Genomic DNA, 22,355 nt, shown 5'->3' with positions numbered 1-22,355 from the left:
AGGAAGATCAGAGGACGGAGGACGAGGAGGGCGGAGAGCGTAGTACGGAGGCGGAGGAAGTGCAAGAACATCGCAGGAAAGACGAGGGAAGCGGAGCGCGACCTCGGAGGAGGACGGGGAGAGAACCGGAGGCGGAGCGGAGCTACGAGGAGACTCCAGGAGAGAAGGCGACGCCAGGACCGGAGGACGAAGCTGAGGGTGATTACCGCTGTAAGCCAGGAGGCTCTGTGGAACGCGCATCGCCCAGCCACACTAACACGGAAGTGTGGCTCGACCAGGTACGGACCAAATTCACGGGGTGGGCAGGCATTAGACGAGGGAAGCCCCCTTAAATGCACGAAACCCTCTCTGCACGCCCTTGCTGTTTTTTTGATTAGCACATGGGATCACATCACTAAGCAGGGGTACGAGATTGCACGTGTGTTTTCCCCCACCCCCTTTCCCTACAAGAGGTGTCTTACTGAACACCTGTACTGAGACAGATTTTCCTTTCTTTTTGCATACCGGCTCAACGAGGTCAACGAGACGGCGGGGAAAAGGCCTACAACTCCCAGGAGACCTTGGGATCGACGCTCTGGAGGGGGAAGATCCACGACGGAGGAGCCAGAACCACCTCTACCGTTTTACCGTGTGCCTGTACAGAAACGCAGACTGTATAAAATAATAAAACCTGCACTACCTCGACAACCCCTGTGTGCGAATCTATTTGAGTCCCCCTCTGAAATCCCACAGACCCCCTCCGAAGTCCCACATGCACCGATGAGAGACCTCCGGGGCCGGGTGAGGTAAAGGAGGACATCGTCAGCATACAACAAAATCTTGTCCTCCAAGCCGTCTGCCCATCAAAGTCCTTTCAGGAAAACATCCTGCCTGATCCAGGCGGCAAGTGGCTCGAGAGCAAGAGCAAACAGGAGGGGCGAAAGAGGGCACCCCTGGCATGTCCCCCTCTCAAGGGGAAAAGCCTATGAGACCTTGTTGTTCACTACCACTTGGGCGAGTGGGTCCGCATAGAGGAGCCGCACCCAAGAAATAAAACTGGGGCCGAACCCCAGTTTGTGAAGAACTGCCGTCAAGAACGGCCATTCAAGGGTGTCGAAAGCCATGGCTGCATCAAGAGACACAACCACCCCATCCTCAGTCAACGTATGAACCCTCCCCAACACTCCATTTAGTCGACGGAGATTCAAAGCCGTGTTGCAGTGGGGCATGAATCCAGATTGATCCGGGTGGACCAACGTGTTGAGGACCGGCTTGAGTCTATTTGTTAGGATTTTAGCTAATATCTTTGGTTCAGCATTTAGCAGGGAGATAGGTCTGAATGACGCACACAACTCCCTGGGCTTACCCTCTTTAGGAATTGCCACGATCGTAGCCAATCTTTGGTCGTGTGGCAATATCCCTCTGGACTTACTTTCCTCGAACATCCTTTTAAGATAGGGGCTGACCCCGTCCGGTTTGAGCTTGAAGAGCTCAATCAGAAGGCCGTTGGGCCCAAGCGCCTTCCGGGACGAAGATCCCCTATAGCTTGCTCCACCTCTGTCGTGGTGAGTGACGCCTCTAAGAGGTCACGTTCCACATCAGAGAGTGCCGGCATCCTGATGTCTGTGAAGAGTGCCACCGAATCCTCCTTTGGGCGATCTGAGCCTCGTTTGTACACTGTCTTATAGTGACGGACAAATTCAGCGGCAATGTCGTGGGGTTCTGTAAGTACAGTGCCATCCGTCGTGTGAATCTCGGCCACCACTCTACTGGCTTGTTGCTTCTTATCGAGCCAGGCCAGGAGTTTGCCCGCCTTATCTCCCTGATCATAGATTCTGCCCTCACGGGTGACAGCCAACTTCTTTGCCGCTTCCGTGACCAACGCCTGGTACTCAGCAGTTTTCAGGGACAGCAGATGGCGCGATCCCGGCGTGTCATCCCTTTGCGCTATGCCCTCCAGAGATTCGAGGTCAGCCTCGAGCACAGCAAGCTGCGCCTCTCTTTCCTTATGACTGCCCGCAATCGCCGATAGGGCCTCCCCTCGTAGGACCGCCTTAAAGGCCTCCCATAATGTAACCGCCGAGGCCACGGAACCGTCATTACTATTGAAATAGTTCGCTATTAAGAAGGTGAGTGTCTTACGGAGGTCCTCACTACGGAGGTGCCAAGCATCGATAGGCGCAACGCATCCCTCCCTCCTATTTCCGACAGTAAGGTGGGTCATAACCGGTGAGTGGTCAGAGATGCCTCGGGCCAGGTGTGTTGCAGTACAGATGGTTGTGTCACGTTGTAGGGGAGTGAGGATATAGTCCAGACGGGAGAAGGAGTGATGCGGTCCCGAGAAGAAAATGTACTGTGAGTCGGGGTGTGCCAATCGCCAAATGTCCGTGAGACCAAATGTCTCAAGGAAGTCCCCGAGCCAACTTTGCCCCCGAGGCATATCCCGCGGCGGGTGTCTTTCTAGTGTACCGGAGACTACTGCGTTAAAGTCGGCCCCTATAAATAGCTGCCCGTCAGGGAGAGAAAGGAGGAGCGAACCAAGGTCCCTATAGGCTTGTGTTTGTAGACCCGGTGGAATGTATGTGGAGACCATTGTAAGCAGGCGCCTCTCCCAATTCCCCGAAATTGAGGCAAAGCGACCATTTGGATCCGTTTCAGTGTGATCAGGCAGGACGGGAAAGCTACGGCGGAGAAGGATGCCCACCCTCTGGGACCCCGTGGTGAAGCCTGAGTGGACTGCCAAAAATTAACCACATCTATTTAGAGCATGACAAATGTTTCCCAACAGGTGAGTCTCTTGTAGCATCACAACATCAGGTGGTTGCCGTTTAATGAATTGGAGTACCATGGTGCGTTTGAGTTTGTCCCCAAGCCCGTTAATGTTCCAGCTCAGCAATCTGAGGCTTTTGTCCCATTTCTTAGCCATTATCAAATGTCATTTCCAATTTCAACCATGGGACCCCAGCACGCCACACAACATCATACAATATTTCCAGGCATGAGCAAAAGACCAACTCACTTCCCTCCCCAACTCCCCAAAACTCCCCAATCCTACCTCCCTTTCCCAACCCCATCCCCACCCTCCAATCAGACCTTTGTAAACATCCCTTAGCTCCTCAAAAGGACCAAGCTGGAGTAATCGCCCCCCCACCCAACAACAACACCCCCCCACCCTGCTCCCTGCTCTGTAGGTTAACAACTACCCTCTACCCCAATTAGCAGAGCGCCTTTCGCCCAACCCCGGCCCAGGAGTGAGGAAACCGCCCCCTCCCGAGAAACTTCTTTAGGGAACGTGCGCCTGCCCTAACTCCAGCCGGCACACCGGCACCGCCCCATAGCAGTACAGTCTCCTGAGTCTCAGAGCACCCCCGGCATAGCAACGAGGCCACTGGTCCCCTGGGCAGAGGTATAGATTGTCCCTGTATCAACAATGTCCGAAAAAGCACAGAAAATTATACATTACAGTTCAACAGGGACCGGCTCGAAGGTCTAGTCTTCAGGGTGAAGTCGGGTCGCGGGGGGTCCCCCCTGGGACTAGCAGATCTGGAACGCCATGAACGTTGGCTCCCCGTGTCCCCTTCCGATCTGTCCGCCACGGACCCAGGGGAGGTGGCCCAGTTCTTCCTCCATGATCCTTGGTCCCGCTGTGCCCAGTCAGCCGGGGCCGAGGTATCAAGCCACGTTTGGACTTCCGCTGGCGATGTGAAGAACAAGGATTTGCCTCCATCAATGACCTTCAGCTTGGCAGGGAAGAACATCATATATTTTATGCCTCTCTCTCGGAGTGCTGTCTTGGCTCCTAGAAAGGAACGTCTTTCCTGCTGGACGTGCAATGTGAAGTCCGGAAAAAATCGGATCCTAAGCCCCTTTATACTGTAGATCCCCCCGTTGCCTTGCCGCCTGGAGGATGGCGTCACGGTCTCTATACTTAAGTATTTTAGCAATGATTGTCCTGGGTGGCGCCCCTGGTTTGGGCCTGGGGATCGGAGCGCGGTGAGCTCGTTCGACTGTGAAGATTTTTGACAGCTTTTTCGGCTGAAGGTGCTGGAGGATAAGGTCCTCTAGGAAAAGTTCCACGCTGTGCCCCTTCGTTTCCTCCGGCACACCCACCACGTGGATGTTGCTCCTCCGAGCCCTCCCTTCCTGATCGTCGAGGAGGAGGGCCATCTGGCGATGCTGATGCACAAGGTCATTGATCCGGCCTTCGAGTCGCTTCTCCGCTGCCTGCAGTGTTTTGACGTCCGCTGCGTTGGCTTTAGATCTCTTTGTGGTTTTACCTAGGTCTGTTCTTAGTAGATTGACTTCAATGGAGATCTTGTCCATTTTGGACTCTAGGTTAGTGCCCAGGGTCTAAATGGCGGCCATTATGGAGGTGAGGGATGGCTCACTATGGCTTGTCTGATCATCAGTAGTCGCACCTGGCTGATCCTGGCCCATTGGTACAGCATATTTGTCCAGCTTATTGGTCTGGGTGTTGGCTCCTCCTTTTGGCCTCAAGGTTCAATAGTCGGCTCTCCTACGTTTCGCCCGGCTGACCGAATGCAAATGGAGGATCCCTCACGGGCTGAGTGGGGTACATGTGCGATATTTCTCACTTCGCCAGTCGTGCTCTCCTCCTCAGCCGGTAAAGCCCAACCAGTTGCTCCAGCGCGTACCCACGGCCGCAATGTCCCCTCCAGCAGGCCCAGCCGGTAGAGCCACCGTCCGTCGCGTTCTGGGTCACCTCGTCGTGCCCGTCACTAGTTCAGCTCCTCATAGCAGTGGCCCCGCACTGCACGGTTCTGCCCCCAGGACCCAGCAGCCAGGCAACCAGCACAAGCACAGCAGTATAATTCCTCAGGCTCCGGCAACCATCCCGCCCTGCATTTCTAACCTGTTGTTGCCAGCACCCCACGGGGCCCGCCCCTCCTCTCTTCCTGCCGAGTACTCAAAGTCCAGGGCCCACAGCCCAAGGCATCACTGCGTGGGGAGCCAGGCCCCACGGGCTCCACTACAGGGGACTCTGGTCTGTAGATGCTGTGTCGCGGCCTTCACCAGTGGCCCGGGCTCACTCTCGTGTCTAGGGCCCTGCGCCGGTCCTCGGGCCCCCGGGTTTCACAGCTCCGCTCTGCCACCATCAAAGAGTCGCGGTCAAGATGGCGCCACCGGCTCCTGTGCTCTTCGGGGGGTCCATCCACGCACTTCCGCACTCTGGAATTAGGGCCCCCAGGATGTGTGGCGAGCCACAGCTGAGGTGTCTGCCAGTCCGCCGGTCCCAAGCTCGATCAGCGCCTCCGCTCGCAATCCTCATAACCAGGCCGCAAGCCGGGGCCTCGGGTCAGCCGGTGCCCGGGATTTAGGCGGCAATTGCTGTCGGCGCCTGGCCACGCCCCTTGATAATGCCTCCATTTTGGCTGGAGAATGAGGAAGTCAACTGGGCGCATGAAACTGGATGACATTTGGACCTGCTAGATGGTTTATAAGGTCATCATGAAGACAACAATATGGACACTTAAGAACAGAGAGTGAATTAATAAAATAAATATAAGAGAAAATCAAAACGAATCGAAAGGTTAGTCAAAAGGAAGGAGTAAAATAGTGGCGTTGTGAACCCCCCACTTTCACAGCTTAGGCGGGGTGGTATTAACAATTACAATTGTTTATGGCCCTGTCCTGGCTTAGGCTTTGCAGACAAAAGCTATTCAAAAATCTGAAGTACAGAAACTGATAAACAACACGGTGGTCAGAAGTGAACCATGTGGGAAATTAGCCTGGCATATAATGTCCACTAGTTCTAGTGGGCACCTTGCACCAGTCTAATCGACCCTTATTGATGGTGGTTGTAAAGTCAACCTTATAGAAAGCTATCCTAGGAAGCGCAGTGACGGGCAGTCTTCAGGCTAAGACTTCTGAGAGCGAATTAAGCAAGTTGTTTTACCAATTATAATCCCTTGTGTACCAAATGAAAGCACACCACACAAGGTATATATCAAATATATATGTATTTATTCTAAGCACAACCCCTCTGCACTCTTTATAAGGTCAGAGGTAAAAGTACAATACAAGTTACTTAATTAGCATGCGATAAGTTGCACAGTATATGTTTTGCCCTAGGGGCCTCACAAACTATATACTAAAACAGTGGTATAAGAACCACGTGAGAATTACAAAGAAGGCCTGGGGCCTGTGGAATCGCTGGGGCTACTCTAAACAACAAAAGGTTAGGATGTAGGAGGCCCACGGGAGCCGCGTGCAGTGTCTAAACACAGCTGTGGGTTACCATTGACTTTCTATGGGAAACGAACAAGTTGCACATTTACAATTTAAGGATACTTCTAAATAAACTATGATATAACCCTTTTGCACTTAGACACTAGGAGGGCCAATACCCTCGAGGCTACCAGAGTACTCGTGTTACCTCACCCACAGAACTCGGATGCCTAGGTCTTTTTTAGTGTCGGGTTTCATCGTCGATTTCAATGGAGATCTGCAAAGAAGTCTGCAGGCGACCAGAGGAAAAGTGTCCGGATGGATCCAAGGGTGGAGTGAAGATCTGTAGAACCTGAAAGCAGAAGGGACAGAGTCTGGGTCACTTGCCAGTGACCAGGGCGGCGATAGGAAGATGCCACCAGATGTTGGGTGATTTCAGGGGAGGAGGTGAAGCTTGTCTCTTCAGACACGAGGACCAGGAGGCGTCAACGACAACCAGGAGCTGGATTCAAGCTGTCCAACAAAGGATCTAGTTGACTGCAGTATCGGTATCCGGGTTGGACCCAACAAGCCTTGGCAAACGCAACCCACGCAGGAAGTCGAGATGGGCTTTGGTGCAGACCAGCATGGTCTGAGGACCTTCTCCTTTGCAGGAAAGTTAGAGGAAGCCTGGAGCAAAAAGGAAAGCAAGTTAGATTCAAAGAAAAATATTCTGGGGGCTCACTAGCCAACGGGCAAGGAACCACAAAGACACATCAAGCTGATACACAAAAGCGGGGCCCACAGGACGCTCGTGGAGTGGGGGCCTCTGAGCTTCGGAGCAAATGGTGCTCGGGTCTGGGGCTTCAAGCACCCCAATGCACAACTTCAAGATACCTCGTGAAGTAGGTGCAGCTTGCAAAATGCAGGATGTCCAGGAGTTCCGGTCCTATGTCTCTCCTGTCCGCTACGGGTCTCAGCTTTGCTGTGAGCAAAGGTCGGGGTCAGAGATATATGGAAGTCTATGTCCTGTGTCGCAGATTCTTCGGGATCCGGCTGGAGCCTCGAAAATGCGGACTGGCAAAGTTGCTGTTGGTGCCTGTTTGAACAGGGTGGTCACTCCTTGACCATAAGGGAGATATCTTCCGTCTTCCAGTTGAAATAGAATGTCGAAGGTCCAGGATATATGTTTCAGAGCTTCATCCAGGGTAATCTAAAGTCTGGGTTCCTATACTTATACTAAGTTTAGGGGCTGGACTACCTTTAAGGTCCCTCCTATGGGTGGACCTGGGAAGGGGGTGGTTACACCCCTTTCCCTTTGTCCAGTTTCGTGCCAGAGCTGGGGCGGAGTGCCCCAGGTACCGGTTTGATCTGGGAAATGCATGGAGCACCTTGTGTGCCTCAGGCAGTGTCTGGAAAGCATTCACTGAATGCAGCCCTCCCTGCCACAATACTCTAAAGCCTGTCTGGGGGAACTCTATTGTCCAGGCCTCCCCTGCTGGAGTTTCATCCAGCAGCAGGAGGGCAGACCCGTGTCTGTGGCAGCAGCATCCATTTTGTGATGCTGAGGCTCTGTTTAACTTTAACCGGGTAAACCAGTAACTACATGTCTTCTCCCGCTAGAAGAGTGGAATGATACCCCCACCGCCAAAACTGGCGGGGAGGTAGTATTACAAAGTGTTTGACACCTTACACAACATGTTTTGATAAAGCCAAACCAAAGTTAGCATTAACCGCGAGGATTATAATGCACTTAAGACTATATGTAATGTGAGTATATGGTATGGCTATATCATAAAGAGATTGTTCCGAAAGCTGCAGAGGGGCTCAGCTCATGCTAGGGCACCCTCTCACATAAAACCAAGCACTCTGCCTCCAGGATTGATAAGGCCTGCCATAGGAGTGACTTATAGGTGTATATGTGTCTATATGTATATATATATATAGATATAGGTATACTATATCTAAGTAAGGGGTGATTACACCACCTTATCCAGGCTGTGTGAACAGACCTGGGGTGTTAGTTTGGAAGGCAAACCAGGGGTGGCATAATACATGCTGCAGCACCTTGTAGGCCTAGGGTGCACCCATGCCCTGGGTACCTAGGGTACACTATACAGGGGCTCACAAGGGTGACCCAGTAACCAATCTGGAATGTATCTAAAGTACATAGTATCAATTTAGAGAGAGAACAGCTGGGCTGTGGGCCTGATTAGCATGTCCACAGCCACACTAAAGTCGAAAAACCAGAGAATCACAACAAAAAGTTGGGGTAACCATAGGAAGGAGACCCTACTCTCCTACAAACCACAGCAAAGAGAAAAGGAGAGGTAATGAAAGAGAGAGTGTGAGAGAGGTTTGGAAGGAAGAGCAAATGGAGGGACATACAAATAAGGAATGATCTGTGGATAAAAGGATGAATGCAAGGATAAAAGGGATGATGGATGGAAGGAGAAAACAAGATTTACATGGGTGAGTGAAAGAAAGTGTAATGATGAAAGGCTGGATGAACAAGTGGATGGATGAATATATGGCTGGATGGAAGGATGAAAGGATGAATTAGTGGGTTGATAAAAGGTTGGTGAATTGGTGGATGGATAAAAACGAATGGATGGATGAATTGGTAAAAGTATGGTTGGAAGTGTGAATTGAAGGATGGGTGCAAGACTGTAATGATGAGCGGGTGGCTATGTGGATGTATGGGTGGAAACATGAAAAGATGGATAGATGGATGGATGGATGCATGACAGGCTTAAAGGATCATGAAATAGATGGACTGAAAGCTGGAGTAAGAGACCTCATCTACAGTGGTTAGATTTTACTCGCTTTGCTAACCTCACGGCATTGAAGGGATAGATCAAAGTGGGGGTATTTTAACTTTCTGGCCACTCTCTTGAAGAAAAAACCTCACTTGTGGGTGTGATGGTGAAACAGTTCGGTAAGTAGTGGAATGCCTTGGTTAAAGTGTCCTAAATTGTCTACAAGGTCGAAATTGCCTTAGAATAGCAATTTCTAAACAGCGAATCACGATATGATAATCACTATTCTATTTTTTTTTTTATTTTTTTTTTTATTGTTTTATTGCAGGGGAATACAGCAGTACAAATACCAAACAAAAAGATTCATCTTGAATACATACAAAGTAGGAAATTAATAGAGTCACAGAAAATAATTAAATCGAATCGGCGATTGGAGACCAGATTTTCTCCCCAAAGCTCTTCTTTTGATACATTTTAGCTTATAAATGGCAGATTCAATATTATACATAAACAATAATTTTTCACGCCAAGTAAAAAAAGAAGGGGGGTCTGAATTGATCCACTCCCTAGTAATACAGGCTCTAGCCACTGCCATACAAATAAACAAAAAATAAGTTACAGGCTTTGATCTAGAGGTAGAGAAATCCATTCCTAGTAACACCATTTCAGTGTTTACTGCAATGTCACAATTAAGAACAGCAGCTAGAAAGCTTTCAATTTGGTGAAAAAAGCTCCTAAGTTTGGGATATTGAAAGAACATATGCAAATCGTTAGCTGCATACAACCCACAGCGATTACAGTTCGTTCCAGTAGTAGTGCTCCACTTAACAACCTTACTGGGTGTATAGTAAAGATCGTGTATACACATAAAGTGTTGAGATTTCATCATCCCTGTAATTAGGCATTCAGAAGCACATTTAACAGATGACAAGACATCTATACCAGGGAGTCCTAATTTACTAACTCATTTCGACTGGCATTGTTCCATCTCGTCCCCACATTCTTGAATCAAACTTAAGTAGAGAGAACCTATAGGGGTTTTTTTCTGAAGGAGTTCCAATAAAGAAATGTTTGTCATTCTAGCTGAAATAATAAACGTGTGACTCTGTATAAAGCTTCAAATCTGAAGAAATTTTAAAAAATTGTTTCTTGCCAACAGAAATGTGTTCTCTAATTCATGAAATGATGCAATTTGACAGTTGCTAAATAAATCACCCAAATATCGTAATCCTTTCTGCTCTCATCTGTAAGTCGTTAAATCACAAAAAATATTTGGAAGGAGCCCAGGCGACGCTAGAGGGGTATAGGCATTAAATTTAGATATAGACAAGTGCTTCCGTACTTTTTGCCATGCTCCAAAGGCTGACTTCAACGTCTTAAACTTTGTCTTTTTATGATAGCTTGGCTCAACAACCTTAAGAAAGCTACCTTTCACTTTCTAGCCCATGGTCAATTAAAAAATAGATGGGATTTGACAAGCAGAAATAGATGCTCTATCGCCAATTATAAGGGGTCTGATAATTTAGAGCGTTGCTGCTAAATAATAGAAAAAAAAATGAGGAACGTTCCATCCCCCACACTCCTTACTCAATATCATCTTTTTTAGAGCTTTCCGATGACGTTTATAGCCCCATAGGAACCTGTAAGTGGTTCTTTCCAAACTTTTAAAGCAAGAGGGAGGAAATTCCAGCGGTATAGTACGGTACATATAAAGCACTTCCGGTAAGATCAGCATTTTTAAAATGTTAAGTCTACCATGCAGTGATAAGTGTAAGTGGTCTAAACATTGTAATAAGCTATTAATATGAGATATCGCAGGATTTATGTTGGCTTCAGGTATTTTCTCTATGGGCAATGATATCTTGATTCCTAAGTATATAACCTCTGAAGTTGTAGGGATATTTGAGGGTGGATTCTCACCAGAACATAAAATCTGCGTCTTCTCCATGTTAAGTTTATACCCAGAAAATGACCCAAATTGTTTAGCAAGTTCGTTAATTGTCGGAAGAGCAGTCTGTATGTCGGTGGTTGTTATGACAATATCATCAGCGTAAGCCAATATGCGATAGTTAATGTTCGCTAAGCTGATGGGACTAATCCTTTGTTCCATGATAAAGCGGTTGATTAGGGGATCGATATAAAGTGCAAAAAGTAAAGGTGAGCAGGGGCATCCCTGACGGGTGCCCCTAGTGATCAAAAAAAAAGGAGAAAGCTGGCCATTAATTCGGATACATGCTTTTGGGGCGATATACATAGTTTTTAGTGCCGTTAAGAACCCTGGACCTATTCCCTTCCTAGCTAACACGTCCCATAGATAACCCCAGGCAACCCAGTCAAAAGCTTTTTCAGCATCTAAGAATATTAGTCCAACACTAGACCGGGTTGCCTGGGACCAATCCAGGAACGTGATCACCCGTCGGATATGGTCCGCGGTGTCTCGGGAAGGGATGAAACCATGTTGGTATTTAGAAACTAGTGGAGATATGACGTTAGATAAGCGTGAGGCAAGGATCTTGGAGAAAATGTTGCTATCAACATTTATGAGGGAAATGGGGCAAAAAGATGACGGTAGTAGGGGAGGTTTGCCCTTTTTAAGAAAAACAGTTATTATAGAATCGTGCCAGGACTGAGGGGCAGTGCCTTGCTGGGCACTTTGAAATAAATCCATCATTTCAACTCTTAATATACTTCGGAAATGTTTGAAAAACTCAAGGGGAATAGAGTCGGGGCCTGCAGCTTTTCCGGGAGCTAATGACAATAATGACACCTCAATCTCTTCCCACGTAATGGGCAAATCCAACTCCTCCCTCTCCTGCGTAGATAAGATACCATTTAAGGCCTGATCAGTAAAGTGAATTATTCGATCTGTGCAGTCCCCTACAATATCCTCAGGATAAAGTTTTAAGTAAAAATCACAAAACACTTTGAGTATATCTGCAGGATTATTAACAGCCGCCCCTGCGATGTTGTTGATTTTATCAATACTAGCAAATACAGCTTCCTCTCTTGCCCTCTTAGCCAGATACTTTCCTGAATTTTCTCCGACCTCGTAAACCTCTGCTCAAAAGGCTGCAAGTTGCTGAGCAAACTTTGAAGCAAATCCCTGATGAATCTTGACCTTGTGAGCCAATAGCTCCTTAATAATATTATCTGTAGCGGAGCCTTTATTGCAGGCCTGCATAAGGCGAATCTCTAGTAGTCTCAATTTATTCATCTCACATTCTTCTTTATTTCGAGTCTCTCTCTGTTTTCTTATTGAATAACTCAGAGTTTCTCCCCGAACCCCCAGGCCTGCATAAGGCGAATCTCTAGTAGTCTCAATTTATTCATCTGACATTCTTCTTTATTTCGAGTCTCTCTCTGTTTTCTTATTGAATAACTCAGAGTTTCTCCCCGAACCCCACATTTGAATGCGTCCCAAACTACCTCTAACGGGGCAGAGCCTTTGTTGTTAATAAAAAACTCGGGAATACAAGCATTCATATGATCAACATAGGATGTATCAAACAAGAGCTTATGGTCGAAAGACCAGGGTCGGGAGCTAGGAGATATGGTGGATTCAAAGCTAATAATAATAGGGTTATGATCCAATACAATGTTGGGTAGCACTCTGTATTCCATTTGTGCCAGTTCATTAAAGAAATTCCTTGCAACAAAAAATAGTCCAGCCTAAAATGTTTTTGATGGGGGGCAGAGAAAAAAGTACATCCATGAGTTCCTCCCCTTTTCTCATAGCCCACATCTAACAAACGGTATTCTAGAGCAATCCCCTTGACTGCTTTAAATACATTCTTTTTTCTCCCCACATACGCAGTATTTCCACAGATATCAAATATTTCATCCAGATGGAGATTAAAATCCCCACAAAATATTAACCTGGGTGGCCATAAAGCCAACTCCACACTTAATTGATGAAATACTGTGGGGTCATCAACAGTAGAGGCATAGACTGAACAGATAGTAGTAATCAATCCCCCAAGTTTAAGCTCAGCAATGACCCAACGTCCCAACGAGTCTTCTTTAACTCTCTTAACTCACCCCCAGCCCAAACCTCTTTAAGATGGCCACCCCCCTTATCATAGAAGTTTGACGAGAGCACCCCACAACCTCCATTCCTAGGTCCTTAAGCCATCCCCTGTTTGACCAAGAGACATGAGTCTCCTGTATACTTATTAAATCAGCCCGCATAGCTTTAAAAACATTAGCTGTTATACCCCTTTTTCTTTTATCATTTAGGCCACACACATTGATAGAACAAATCGAGAATTTAACCATTATCTTGTATTAATATAATACCGCAGTTGAGCTTACATTTACAATATCGAAACTTGCCTACATTCAACCTCGGCCATACAAAATACATGAGCGCCAAAACTAAACATCCTACAGCTGTATTTCCCTGCACCCAGCCCAGCACCCTTTTCCCTCCAACCCCCCCCCCCCCCATTTGCCACCCCGCCCACCCCACCCTCCTCCCAGAACCCCACCACCAGAAGCTTAAGGGCAATAACCCTCATTGATGGAAAGTGAAAAAAAGCTACGCGGTTCTACCTGATCCACCCAGGCCCTTATTATATCTTACCCCCAACATTCTTAGAACAAATATATATAGAGACCCCCAGAGACCCAAAAAGAAAAAACCTGACTAGGGTATGTAATCATTGTCCTGTCCTCTACTACATTTCTATGATAATCACTATTCTAAATGTATGAAAGTTTTTATTTTAAATTAGCAATTCTTAGTGAGTCGAAAATCGACCTACCTAATGCATATTAATAATGTAGTTTGCATCTTGCGACCTGCTACCTGCTAAGAATCGCCAGCATTTCATGGATAGTGGTCTGCTTGGGCCAGCAGACCACCATTGCTGTGATTGCTTTTTGATAAAGTTATTTCTTTTTTTTTAAATGCTGCCCGTTTCCCTTAAAGTAAACAGAAATGAGTTTAAACAACGTTTTTTTTTTAAGATGCGCAGTTGTTCCGTAAACCATTGCCTCCTCTTGAATACATTTTTTTTTGTTTACATTCACAAAGGGGAAGGAGTCCCAAGGGGACCCCATGCCATTTGCAAATGGGTTACCATCACATGCTCGTAGTCAGTAAAGCATAAATGTTTTGCGACCGAAATGTGGTTGCAAAAACATGAATGCATACCATTTTGAACCGTTATTTGAAAAAGACACCCCTTCCAAATACCAAATAATTTTTGGGTCGTCAGCCCAAATTGCAATTTGGTGATGTGTTATTGATTCAGTCTAGGTTTCATGCGTACTAAAATGCTTTTTGCAGTTACAAACAGGGTGATTCACTGAATTGGCCCATTTTCAAATGAAAAAAGTTAATACATCTGGCACCAAGCCTTTTGAATGAACTCAGATTTGAAATACGTACATGCCCAATAGAGCTATCTGCATCACTTATCTTCCATGTCAACACTCCTGATTTAAGCAGGAAACTTTCAATTTTGTAAGCCAAAATGTTTTTCATTTTAGCTATCTCCATCTTAACTAACCTCGGGTGGCGTACTCGGCTCCGCCAGCGGAGTTTGCGGAGTTTTACCAACTCCGTGCTCCACTGTGAACGCGAAGTGGAGGCTAAACTCCGACTCCGTGGCAGAGCGGAGTATGTCCCTCAACCCCTGAGCCACCGTACCCAAAAAAGGGTAAAAAAAACACTTACCTGCTCTCTCGCGTCGGCTGGCCGCCCTCCTCCTTACTGTGGTGTCTCCCGTTGCCGCCGTCCTCCTCCTCGTGCGCAGTCCACGCAAGATGTAAAATGTAGGGGGTTGCGATCTGCAACGAGGAAGAGGACGGCGGCAATAAGGAGACACCATGGCGAGGAGGTGGGCTGGTTGCAGGCGTGAGAGAGAAGATAAGTGGTTTTTATTTAACTTTTTTTTTTTTAAAAAAATCAGTGGGACTGGGGCGGAGCGGAGTTCCACTGAGTTTTTTGTTTTTAACTCGTTAAAACACCGAAGAGTGCCACTCTGCATACTTCGCCCAGACCATCCTCTACTCCAATGAAAGTTAATGGGCACATTAAATTAACCCATTTCTTTCCTCTAAGTTCCCCCTTTACTTGTTTCCAAATGTTAGCATGCGTACTTATGTCTCATAAATGAAGGCTCTATACCAACACTATTAAAACCTCCTAATTGTATTACGCATATGCTGAGTAGAATGGATACTGAGGTGATTTGGCAGCATGCATACAAAGTCATTAGTGACCATCGGAAAAATGTACTCAGGGAACCTGCAATTCTTGAGGGCGTAATAGAAGGTGATTGCGGGGGTGAGGGGGGGTTTGGTGTGGCGGGGTCACTGCCAGACAGCCTGTCATCTTCTAAAATATAAATGTTGATATTAGAACACAGTTCTGCAGGCTCCAAGTTCAAAAGGTCAAAATAAGCTCATTTATTTGGCAAAAATTAAAACTGTTGTTTCTAGAATTGGATGGTACCTGTTTCCCAGCTCCACTATCCAACCACAGAAAAAAGGGACTTGAAAATGTCAGCAAAATGAAAATTAAAGATGCAAATACTTAAACAGGTGTTATATAGTTCGGAAAGTCAGAACTTTCTAGCTAAAAAAGACAAATGGGAACAATGAGCACATATATTGATGGCTCAAATCGCATCTTTTACGTCCTAAAAAGATTTTAAAACAATTGGGATGTTATATATTCTTGTTCTGCTCTCCCACAACTCATTTCTCACATAAAGGTGCTTAACCCCTTACCACTTTTCTTACTTACCCCTTCAATCACTGCAACAATATTGTGTCATGTTATATTTGTGAACTTCTAAGTACTTGATAAAAAAAATAAGGAAGTGAAAATGACTCCTAGCCGGACAGGAAGGTAATCATTAAGTAACAATTGAAAATCTGAATTGTAGCTCTACAGAAATGTGTTGTCTATCCGCCCACAAGGTATTGACACATGTTAACCATTTCTTTTGTTTTCTTTTTGCTTGAGGGTGTGGGATTATTCAAAAAATCGTTTTTGAAGGTTCAGGGAGATTAATTGGCATTTCAGGTATGGCTGATCATAAATGAAACTTGTATCCAGGACAACCAACTCTGAGTGTGTGGACCTATGATAAATAGATAGACAGGTAGGCAGGCAGGTAGACAGACAGACAGACAGATGCCCCCTTTGGTAAATGAAGAATACAATGCAAGGATTTAGCAACAACCTCAGGACTTTGCATTGATTTCCTTTACTGATGTTGGTGATAGCACACAGATGTCCCTGTGTTGAAATCAGGGTCCCAATGCACAGTTAAGATTATATTTTTTTAAGCTGCCCGTGGACATGGCAAAACTGGGGCTTGGTGGGAGCAGAACTTTCCAGACACAAGATGGTCATTTGGAGGGTGAGACTGATAAAAGGCCCAAGGAATACAGCAGGGGGAGTGGGTAGATGGTAATCCCTGTGATATTAACTTCTGGCACAGAGGCTGGCACTAGTACATTGCTGCGGAGAAGTCAATTTAAGAATGTAAAGGTGCCCTATACAGTGGGAAAAGATCTGAGAACCATGGAAATACTGTGGATCTTATAACATTCTAATGGTGCAATTTATGACCCTGCAGGCCCTGTGGTGTGAGGCTGCGCCTGCCAGCACTTGCGTGACAAAACTTGAGGGGGCCCTTGCAAGGTACGTGAGTCCAGACTCAATCAGGAGCTCTCTAGCCAGAGTATTGTTCAGAGGGAGCCCCCTGGAGCTTGGGGGTCCCACGCACCACTGCGGCTGCGGGGCCTGTGTTATGCCACTGCCTGCCACCTTAGAAAGCCCCCACTCAGCTAAAGGACTTGTAAACCTATGAGGCAGCAAAACTAACATTATGGAGCCCGCACCAACCATTTTGTGTTACTGTGCCAGGTGTATGTCAGCGCTTAGGAATGTACCTAGCATTAGTTCAGAACATAGTACGGCACAGACACCCAGAGATGTCACAGGCACACTGTGCCCCATATGTTTTATTAGCCATGCAGTGAACAGGTGGAGTGCTTAGCAGCCCTTATTTTGTATAAAAATGAATTCAAGGGCCCAACTTCTTTTAGGAGCCTGCAACCGATGCCGGGCCTGCCAAGATTGCCGAATTTTCTTGATTCCACGTCATATATCTTTCTTCCACCCCTTTCTTTCTGGCTCTTTATCTCACACTTGCAGATTCTTTTTCATCCTTGTTTTCTCCATTTGTCACTGCTGTCCTATCACTTCCTCCTTCGTTCTTCTGTTGCTGCCTTTCTCTCACTTGTTCTGGTTCAAAGTCTTGTCATGAAAAACAAGTCCTAATTCCAAAAAATCAATGTCAGCACAATCATCACAAATTAAGCATTAAGTGCCATTTTAATAGTAGCATTAGGGTCCTTGGCACCACTGCAGGCCTACTACAGGCCACACCTATAATCCAGTACTTTTATCAGTCCACGGAATCTAACCACTTTGCCCACCTTCAACACACGCGTGCGATCACAATCTGAAGAGATCTGCTGCTCACTGCTGGTCACCAGGGGACTCTCACATAGTCCACACCTAGAGATCCCGGCTGGCCACATATTACCACCGCTACTTGACCTGATCTAATCCCTTTCACAGAAGGATGAACGAAACACAGTATATTTTGGCAGATTTCTGACCTCTCCCACCCATGCCTGCTCGCATCCGTCAGACCTCATAATGGACGAAGCTATGTGGCAACCATCAGGTGGGCTCTAAGAATCAAGAACACCATAAAGGGGCCTGAAGAGCCCAACAAGCCTGCCAGCATACTACTCTCTCACGGCTCATCATCAACCACACCGCTAATCGCTGCATCCCATAACACGCTAACAGCATCTGTGATCAGTAACATGGAAAGTCTTCCCACATAGGATAAGGGAACACCCTTCCATTCAGTGAATGGCATTCACACACCCTTCACGGTATGGGGTGCTACCCATGCAAGAGCTTCAGCACCTCACACAGGGGAAGTAAGCACTATGTACATTTCACAACACAATTGTGACCCCACAACCAGGGCAATCGAAGATCGCTTAGCTGTTGAGGATTGCATGGGTTAAAGGTTCGAAAAGACCGCTCAAGCTCCCCATACACCCAGGCTTGTGATTACATCTTGATGCGGAGGAGAAGGAACTCTCCAATAACCTTCGCAGTTCTGCAGAAAAATTAGGAAGCCGATGCAAGTATCACGTAACGGCAGAAGTAGTTCATCGCATGTGCCTGCAGACACATTAGGAATTCCACGCACGAGCTTCAGTGGCAGGCCTTGTCACGTGAGGAATGACGCCACCACGCACAGACTGCCCTGGGCTACAGACCAGAGCCAGCTATAATTAGAGCAGTTGGAGCACCCGGGGATGAAATGTCCCAGTGACGGTCCGGGCTGCTGCTGTGCGGCCAAAATAGCATCACAGCTAAAAGCGGAAGAGAGGAATCCCTGACTGGCATTGGAATGAGAAGTCTGGCGGCCAGCCTATCGACTGCCTGCCCTCTGCATCCCTCCCCGCCTCCGCATTTCACGCCCCCGTCTACAGGCTTTCCCTGTCCAGCAGGCGCATCCTTGCTTCATTCACTCCGTTTCACAACCACAGTGGCACGCTGGGGTGTGCGCGGATAAAGCGAAACGAAGATGTACACATGCGAAGTCAATGAAAATGCCCATACAGCAGTGTTGGATTGGGATTAAAAATCGGCCCGGGCACGCATAAAAAAATCGGCCCACATTAGCATAATGCCTTCCCTCAAATCGCTGCTTCAGTGTAATTTTACATAAAAAAGGGGGGAGGAATGCACGCATCAGTTTACACTAGTGAAACACACCTGAAGGCCAAAGAATATCTGTGAGATTTTCAAGAATCAGCCACCCCCATCACATTTGGCAGAGGGGCCCCATAATTTTTATGTTACGCCACTGGCCAAACTTCTGCTTGTTTCTAGTACCTGACTAGACAGTACAGGTGTTAGTAGTAGCCGGTGTAACGGTTCTGAAATACCAACTCCTAAAGGACAGAAGGCCAATTGGCATGAACAGGCCATGACTTTGCAGAGCATAGCAGAGGTCAGGGGCAGGCGCCAAACGCCAATTGGACTGACAGGGCTTTAGTTACGCCCCTGGTCTTAGCAGAAACCTCAGCTGTGTAGTACACAGGTTCCGTGTCCCACACTAAAAAAGACGCGGACACGGAGTGGGGTGCACTCCTTCTTCATTTATTTTAACTTTTCCCCAACTGCCGCCCTCTCGTGCTGCCCCTCCATGCCCTTCCTGCCATGCCTAACCCAGAAGTCGCGGACGGAGTCAGGCATGGCGCCACAACATCTCCTCCTGTTTATGTCTCGCCTATGCAGCGCGCATTTGGTGCATAGGAAAAAGACCTTTAGCAATCGGCACAGTTTTGCGGGAAAAAAACGTGCACACGTTGCATTGCTTTGAATGGCAACGCATGCACGTTTGACGCAATTCCCTTGCGGGAGTGAGCAGCAGCGCCATATGTTAGCAATTATCATGCCTTGCTGCTCTCATCATCTTTAATTGGAAATATAACCGCTCTGAACATGCCGACCGAGGGCTTCCCAAGGAGACTTCGCCACCACTAAATCAGGGCGGAATTAACATAATAATAAACAGCTAACTTGCATTCAAATTTAAACGCCTGCATATTGATTTCTAAAGCTCTGCAGGAGCACATGGTCTACCTGACAACCGGCACGCCTCTCCCAGGGCTTATCTCAGGCTCCCGGGGCCAATTCGTCGAAAAGCAATCTTGAGTGCGTGGGGTAACATAGGAGTTTCAGTTGCAGTCACTGGTGACCCCTAAATGATGTTTGCCATCCACCACGGGGCTTGAGCACAAAACCACGCAGACAGTGACAGGGAGGGGGGGGAGTGTGTTCGCATTCACAGCGCTTGTTTTTTTGGTTTCCCTCTTGTTACAAATGCGTTTCCTAGACTGCCTGGAGCCCTGGGTAGTTCTCTCTTTACGTTTCTTGTACGGCCGTCGCTATAGAGCTCTGACCCCACCCCCCTTCCCTTGGAGCCTAGTTCGCGCTGTAAAAAAAACCACAGAAATGTAGTATATTAATACGTTGAGATATAGTTGCACTTGTCAGTAGGCACAGAAATGGGCTCTCATCATCTCTAATTGGAAATATAACCGCTCGGAACATGCCAACCGAGGACTGCCCAAGGAGACTTCGCCACCACTAAATCAGGGTGGAATTAACATAACAATTGTGAGAAGTTGGCCTGATATATGATGTCTCCAATTCTGGGGGCACCTTGTATCAGTCCAAAAATCCCTTATGGTGATGGTTGTAAGTCAACCTTATAGACAAGCTATCCAAGGGTAGCATGGACTAAGCAGCCTTAAAGGCTTAACTCAAGAGGGCATGTGAAGCCGGCTGTTTTACCAATCACAATCCTGTAATATCAAATGAAAGGACACCACACAAGTTGTATATTATAAAAATATATGTATTTATTACTAGAATAATCCTCTGTACTCTTTATGAGTGCAGAGGCACAAGCGTTTAAACAAAAGCACTGTTAAACATATAAAAGTTGCACAATAATGGATGAGGCCGGGGAGCCACGCAAACCATATATTAAAAAAGTGGTATAGGGGGCGTGGCTTGGAGGGCGAAGATGGCGGACGTGGCTCTGTAGAGCTCCCGCCGGCCCGCTACTTATCCGCCTAAATTATCCTGGCCCGAACCCTTCATGCCCCGTGCAGCGACTGCGGAGACTACTGGAGACCGGGGGCGCCTTCCGGTGTGGTTTCTGGGGCCCCAGATCGTGCCTTGGAGCGGCTGTTGGTGGCGGCGCCCGCCGGGCCTGCTTGCCGCGTGGTGAGCCGGGGCCTCAATTTTTGCCTGGCCCGCCTGCTGGTCCTGGGCGCCGGGCGACCTGCTTGCTGGTGGGCCCAATTGGCTGCTACTGGGCCGCCGGAGGAGGGCCGCCGGAATCTCCTGCCACTTGCGAACTCGGCGGAGCTGCTGGGGGCCGTGGGGCGGCGACCCTGTGAGAGGACTCCGCGGACCCGGAGGCGGTTCGGATTCCCCCGGACTGCCGGGAATGGTGTGGTGGCGGAGCCGGCGGTGACTTGCCGGCGCGAGGAGGGGAGCGCCCCGCCCGGTCTGTGGACGGCGGTGGGCCCTGTGGTGAGGCCCCGAGGAGTACTGGTCGGGCGGATTAGCTGTGCCCTTGGTTTCCGCCGACCCGGCGACGTGGACGGCGGCGCATCGGCGCCCGTCTTATCCCCCTGAATCTGGGCCCGAGGTTGGTGACTGCTACGTCCCGGAGGAGCGGCTTTGCCTGGTTGCCGCGGCCTCGGGGCCAAATTGTGCCTGCTCATCGGCGGCGGCGAGGTGCCCGGCGGCCTGTGGATGGCGGCAGTGGCTGGCGTGGACCGGCGGAGACCTGGGACGGTAGGGTACTGAGCTGGCCGCTGCTTTTGCTACTGGAGCCCGGTGTCTTGTGGAAAATGACAATGTTAATACACATAAGCGGCGTTCATTTGCTTTCATCATCAGCTTTGTTTAACTCCCGACACCCCTCCTCCGCGCACTCTGGCTGCCCCCGCTCTCTCCTGCACGGGTCATAAGACCTCTCCTTCTGTGCGACTCTGCCCCTGGGAATCACACCCCGCGCCTGACCACCATCTCCCTTCCTTTCTTGAATACCCCTCCTTTGATGACCCCTTCCACTGAGCCCGACTGTCTGCACGAACCGCTGGTCATCCCTTAGCCTGAGGATACAGTTTATTGCCCGCTACTGTATGCACTCGCCCCTCTTCAAAGGAGCTACTATTGATCCTGACCTCCCCACCCCCTGAGATCCGATCAGGCGCACACATTCCAAAGGAATCAGCGGAACACTCTGCTGCAATTGTAGTCCCCTCCTATTGTATGGGGGGGTGAGGACCTCATGCTGTACCCACGTGTTGGAACAAACCGGAAGGGGGGGGGGTACTGGGGATGTCTTTTCCTTGCTTCACAATGTCTTTATTGTAATACGGAATGTTTATGCATCATCAACTTGTGTATAAAAGACGCAGTCTCAGAGAACTTGTTAGAGCACCTCGAAACGATACCTTGTTGTCTGATCTGATGTGTTCTGCTCCGTCGGAATAAAACTTCTGTTTCCTGCCTTCCAGTCTCCAGCGCCTGCCTCTTTGTTTGATAACTAGAATGGTATAGAGGCGGTTAGCGCCGGGCAACTTTGAAAAAGGCCATCAGCCCTACCTTTTTCCACAATTGGCGTCCCAAACGTGGGGCCCATCAGTGACTCGTGGATCCAGTGGGAGAGGTCCTGACGACAGAGTGAACGACTGCAACGATCGGGAGAGCTCCTGTCCAATAGACCCTCGTCTGACAGCCGATCATCCAAACTTCACTGGTTCCGAACAGACCTCTCTCGAGTGATCTACGGTCCTGACTGGGAA

Source organism: Lissotriton vulgaris, chromosome 9 (assembly GCF_964263255.1).
Source record: "Lissotriton vulgaris chromosome 9, aLisVul1.2, whole genome shotgun sequence".
NCBI lineage: Eukaryota > Metazoa > Chordata > Amphibia > Caudata > Salamandridae > Lissotriton > Lissotriton vulgaris.
The sequence above is the reverse complement of the archived record's forward strand: the minus strand, read 5'-3'. Positions refer to the sequence as shown.